The sequence below is a fragment of the Schistocerca americana genome, chromosome 2, assembly GCF_021461395.2.
Source record: "Schistocerca americana isolate TAMUIC-IGC-003095 chromosome 2, iqSchAmer2.1, whole genome shotgun sequence".
In the NCBI taxonomy this organism is placed as follows: domain Eukaryota; kingdom Metazoa; phylum Arthropoda; class Insecta; order Orthoptera; family Acrididae; genus Schistocerca; species Schistocerca americana.
In genome coordinates, this window is record NC_060120.1 from 909,468,714 (window position 1) to 909,474,709 (window position 5,996).

The 5,996-nt window shown below is 43.3% G+C and overlaps 1 pseudogene; it reads left to right on the forward strand.

Annotated features, from left to right (window-relative positions):
• The first annotated feature begins 5,624 nt into the window (after window positions 1–5,624).
• LOC124597574 lies at window positions 5,625–5,742 on the forward strand (annotated as a pseudogene).
• Window positions 5,743–5,996: the final 254 nt, after the last annotated feature.

Consider the following 5,996-nt stretch of genomic DNA (forward strand, 5'->3'; position numbering starts at 1 on the left):
CTCCTGTCTGTGATGCAGCGTCAATGGTAACCGCAGCCATGGTCTCTGAGCTGATAGTCCATGCTGCTGAAAACTTCGCGAACTGTTCGTGCAAACGTCCCCATCTGTTGACTCAGGGATCGAGACTTGGGTGCACGATTCGTTACAGTCATGCGGATAACATGCCTGTCATCTCGACTGATAGTGATACGAAGCCGTTGTGATCCAGCACAGCCTTCCGTATTATCCTGCTGCACCCACCGATTCCATTGTCATTGGATCTCGACCAACGCGAGCAGCAATGTCGCGATACGATAAACCGCAATCACGATAGGTTACAATCCGACCCTTATCAAAGTCGGAAACGTGATGGTATGTATTTCTCTTCCTTACACGAGGCATCACAACAAAATTTCACCAGGCAACGCCGGTCGGCTGCTGTTTGTGTATGAGAAATCGGTTGGAAACTTTCCTCATGTCAGCACGTTGTAGGTGTCGCCACCGGCGCCAATCTTGTGTGAATGCTCTGAAAAGCTAATCATTTGCATATCACAGCATCTTCTTCCTGTCGGTTACATTTCGCGTCTGTAGCACGTCACCTTCGTGGTGTAGCAATTTTAATGGCCAGTAATATATATTTAGGGTGATGAAATGCTTCTGTTTTTATCTCTTTATTGACTTGACGAAGTTTTTATTTGTGTGTACTACAGACAGAATAACATGGCTAGCATATAGACAAGGGATAACATGCTCGTTTTAATATAACTAACCCAGGAATTTTACGTTCGCCCACTTCGTGGACGAACTGTGTGATTTACTAGACAGATACAGCCACCAACTGCCGCTGGAGAGCGCTGCAAACTGAAATCACCGAGGTACATAAGCAAAACAAATTGACCAGCACGTCCAATGTGATGCAGATTCTCTGTCTCGTGCGGTTGGTTTTAGCTTCCGCGTCCACGTAGACGATAGCTGCGTCGTTGTGTACGAGAAGCACTTCTGGGGAAATGGTGTGTCGTACACTGCCAATGTTAAATTATCACACGCTTCGACTCGTTATTTGGGAAAGTTTTTATGACATCTATTTCCAGTTTTCCGTAATTAATGAATGTGCTCTTGCAATTATACTTAACTAGAATTATTGTAAAAATTGTAATATGAAGCGCGGTACGATATTTTTCTGAAATTATTTTCCGGCAGAGTTTTGTAAATAAATGAATACAAAAACCAAACAACAGAAGATTTTTCGTTTTTTTAGTTCGATATGTCTTGAATCCAGATGAACGTTGTTCGAAATGTGCATGCACTCAATAATTGACTGGCAGATCACTACCACATTGTCGATTTCATCAAAAATGGTTCAAATGGCTCTGAGCGCTATGGGACTTAACAGCTGAGGTCATCAGTCCCCTAGAACTTAGAACTACTTTCAAGTAGTTCTTTTAAATAGTTCTAACTAACCTAAGGACATCACACACATCAATGCCCGAGGTAGGATTCGAACCTGCGACCGTAGCGGTGGCGTGGTTCCAGACTGAAGCGCCTAGAACCGCTCGGCCACTCAGGCCGGCTAGATTTTATCGAGAAATATCAACTGTAATACACTATTTGAAATTCTGAAGGTAGGAGGAATAAAATACAGCATAGGGAAGGTTATCCACATCTTCTACAGAGACCAGAGTCCAAGCACATGAAAGAAAAGCAGTAGCTGAGAAGAGACTGAGCCAGACAGATCTACAACGTTATTCAGCCTTCACAATGAGCAAGTGAAGTAGCACAAAGGGAAATAAATATAAATATGGAAATTGGATTATTTTACAGAGAGAAGAAACAAAAAGTTTGAGGTTTGCCGATGACGTTATTTTGTCATATGGCAAAGGACCTGAAAGATTAGTTGAACAGCATGAATAGTGTCTCGACAAGATATTGTAGTATGATATTCAAAAAAACTAAATCGGTGAAAATAGACTTTGACTGAGTAACTAATATTCATATTATATTAGGAAATAAGGTGCTGCAAATGCTGTACGAGTTTTACTATTTCGGCAGGAAATTAGTTAACGACGGCAGAAGTAAAGACGAGGAAAATTTTTCTCAATCGAGTAAGTTTGTTAACATCGAATATAAATGTAGGTATTAAGAAGTCTTCTTCTGAAAAGAAGAAAAGGTTACAGGAGAATATGGGCTTGGGACAAGGAATGAAAGAGGAGAAAGACTAATTGAGTTCTGTAATAAGTTTCAGCTAGTAATAGCGAATACCCTGTTCAATAATCGCAAGAGGAGGAGGTATACTTGGAAAAGGCCGGGAGGTACGGGAAGATTTCAATTAGATTACATCATGGTCAGACAGAGAATCCGAAATCAGATACTGGATTGTAAGGCGTACCCAGGAGCAGATATAGACTCAGATCACAATATAGTACTGATGAAGAGTAGGCTGAAGTTCAAGACATTAGTCAGGAAGAATCTGGCCGTGCGGCTAAAGGCGCTGCAGTCTGGAACCGCAAGACCGCTACGGTCGCAGGTTCGAATCCTGCCTCGGGCATGGATGTTTGTGATGTCCTTAGGTTAGTTAGGTTTAACTAGTTCTAAGTTCTAGGGGACTAATGACCTCAGCAGTTGAGTCCCATAGTGCTCAGAGCCATTTGAACCATTCAGGAAGAATCAATTCGCGAAGAAGTGGGATACGGAAGTACTAAGGAATGACGAGATACGTTTGAAGTTCTGTAACGCTATAGATACAGCAATAAGGAATAGCGCAGTAGGCAGTACAGTTGAAGAGGAATGGACATCTCTAAAAAGGGCCATCACAGAAGTTGGGAAGGAAAACATAGGTACAAAGAAGGTAGCTGCGAAGAAACCATGGGTAACAGAAGAAATATTTCAGTTGATTGATGAAAGGAGGAAGTACAAACATGTTCCGGGAAAATCAGGAATACAGAAATACAAGTCGCTGAGGAATGAAATAAATAGGAAGTGCAGGGAAGCTAAGACGAAATGGCTGCAGGAAAAATGTGAAGACATCGAAAAAGATATGATTGTCGGAAGGACAGACTCAGCATACAGGAAAGTCAAAACAACCTTTGGTGACATTAAAAGCAACGGTGGTAACATTAAGAGTGCAACGGGAATTCCACTGCTAAATGCAGAGGAGAGAGCAGACAGGTGGAAAGAATACATTGAAAGCATCTATGAGGGTGAAGATTTGTCTGATGTGATAGAAGAAGAAACAGGAGTCGATTTAGAAGAGATAGGGGATCCAGTATTAGAATCGGAATGTAAAAGAGCTTTGGAGGACTTACGGTCAAATAACGCAGAAGGGATAGATAACATTCCATCAGAATTTCTAAAATAATTGGGGGAAGGGGCAACAAAACGACTATTCACGTTGGTGTCTAGAATATATGAGTCTGGCGATATACCATCGGACTTTCGGAAAAGCATCATCCACACAATTCCGAAGACGGCAAGAGCTGACAAGTGCGAGAATTATCGCACAATCAGCTTAACAGCTCATGCATCGAAGCTGCTTACAAGAATAATATACAGAAGAATGGAAAAGAAAATTGAGAATGCGCTAGGTGACGGTCAGTTTGGCTTTAGGAAAAGTAAAGGAAAGAGAGAGGCAATTCTGACGTTACGGCTAATAATGGAAGCATGGCTAAAGAATCAAGACACTTTCATAGGATTTGTCGACCTGGAAAAAGCGTTCGACATTATAAAATGGTGCAAGCAGTTCGAGATTCTGAAAAAAGTAGGGGTAAGCTATAGGGAGAGACGGGTCATATACAATATGTACAACAACCAAGAGGGAATAATAAGAGTGGACGATCAAGAACGAAGTGCTCGTATTAAGAAGGGTGTAAGACAAGGCTGTAGCCTTTCGGTCGTACTCTTCAATCTGTACATCGAGGAAGCAATGATGGAAATAAAAGAAAGGTTCAGGAGCGGAATTAAAATACAAGGTGAAAGGATATCAATGATACGATTCGCTGATGACATTGCTATCCTGAGTGAAAGTGAAGAAGAATTAAATGATCTGCTGAACGGAATGAACAGTCTAATGAGTACACAGTATGGTTTGAGAGTAAATCGGAGAAAGACGAAGGTAATGAGAAGTAGTAGAAATGAGAACAGCGAGAAACTTAACATCAGGATTGATGGTCACGAAGTCATTGAAGTTAAGGAATTCTGCTGTCTAGGCAGTAAAATAACCAATGACGGACGGAGCAAGGAGGACATCAAAAGCAGACTCGCTATGGCAAAAAAGGCATTTCTGGCCAAGAGAAGTCTACTAATATCAAATACCGGCCTTAATTTGAGGAAGAAATTTCTGAGGATGTACGTCTGGAGTACAGCATTGTATGGTAGTTAAACATGGACTGTGGGAAAACCGGAACAGAAGAGAATCTAAGCATTTGAGATGTGGTGCTATAGACGAATGCTGAAAATTAGGTGGACTGATAAGGTAAGGAATGAGGAGGTTCTACGCAGAATCGGAGAAGAAAGGAATATGTGGAAAACACTGATAAGGAGAAGGGACAGGATGGTAGGACATCTGCTAAGACATGAGGGAATGACTTCCATGGTACTAGAGGGAGCTGTAGAGGGCAAAAACTGTAGAGGAAGACAGAGATTGGAATACGTCAAGCAAATAATTGAGGGCGTACATTGCAAGTGCTACTCTGAGATGAAGAGGTTAGCACAGGAAAGGAATTCGTGGCGGGCCGCATCAAACCAGTCAGTAGACTGATGACCAAAAGAAGACTTCTGAAATTATAAGGGGCGATAAAAAAGTTTTCGTTCGAGGGCCATGCAGTCCAGAATCTGTATGCCAATCAGACAGAATCGCTTTGAACATTGAGACAGTCGTCTCACCTACGCACCAGGTTGTAAATACCCGTTCGGTAAAATAAAATGCCTCCTTGCGTGAAGAAGTCCATACGTTCCTGCTGCATATTTTCGTCCGACATGAGTCATCGGTCCTTCAAGGTATTTTTAAGGGACAGAAGGCACTACAGGGTGGGTGCTCTAGTTGTAATGTCCGTAATGGATGAGTCTGGTCTCTCTGATTGACCAGCGTCTTGTGTCGAACCGCAACCAAGGCGGAGCTTACGATACGATACGATATTGCAGAGCCTGGGTTATTCCGAATTACGGTGCAATATTCCTTCGGACATGCGTGCACTTCCGATGGAACATAGTGTCGTAGTTCGGAATAACACAGGCACTGCAAAATCATATTTACCGGCCGACAAGGCTTTCAAGTAAAATATCTCGCCTGTATAGGAATATACATAATAGATGTACGAGTACAGGTTGTAGGCACATCGTTTACTACATGCTGAAGTTTGGGTCTGGCCATGTGTTTTGCTCGGATAGTCAAATGGTAAGGCGACTGCTGGCGAGAAGCGCGAAATCTGGGTTCGAGTCCCGGTCAGGCACAAATTTTCGTTGTCGTCATTCCATTACGCGGCTAATGGTTGTTCATACTCGCAACTGTGAATACATTTAACGTGTAGCACGGAAATCGGTGCACCACTCCATCATGGTAGTTTTCGACAGACATGCTGCCCCATACAAATTTTTCATTCTCCGATGGATGCCTCTAATCCCTTGCTTAATGTTGGTGTTTATATACCTGCGGTAACGGCCTTGCCGCAGTGGGTACACCGGTTCCCGTCGGATCACCGAAGTTAAGCGCTGTCGGGCGTGGCCGACACTTGGATGGGTGACCATCCGGGCGGCCATGCGCTGTTGCCGTTTTTCGGGGTGCACTCAGCCTCGTGATGACAATTGAGGAGCTACTCGACCGAATAGTAGCGGCTCCGGTCAAAGAAAACCATCGTAACGACCGGGAGAGCAGTGTGCTGACCACACGACCCTCCTGTCCACATCCTTATTGAGGATGACACGGCGGTCGGATGGTCCCGATGCGCTACTTGTGGCCTGGAGACAGAGTGCTTTTTTTTTATATACCTGCATCGGAGTCACGTACGTTGCATATACGCTGCAGA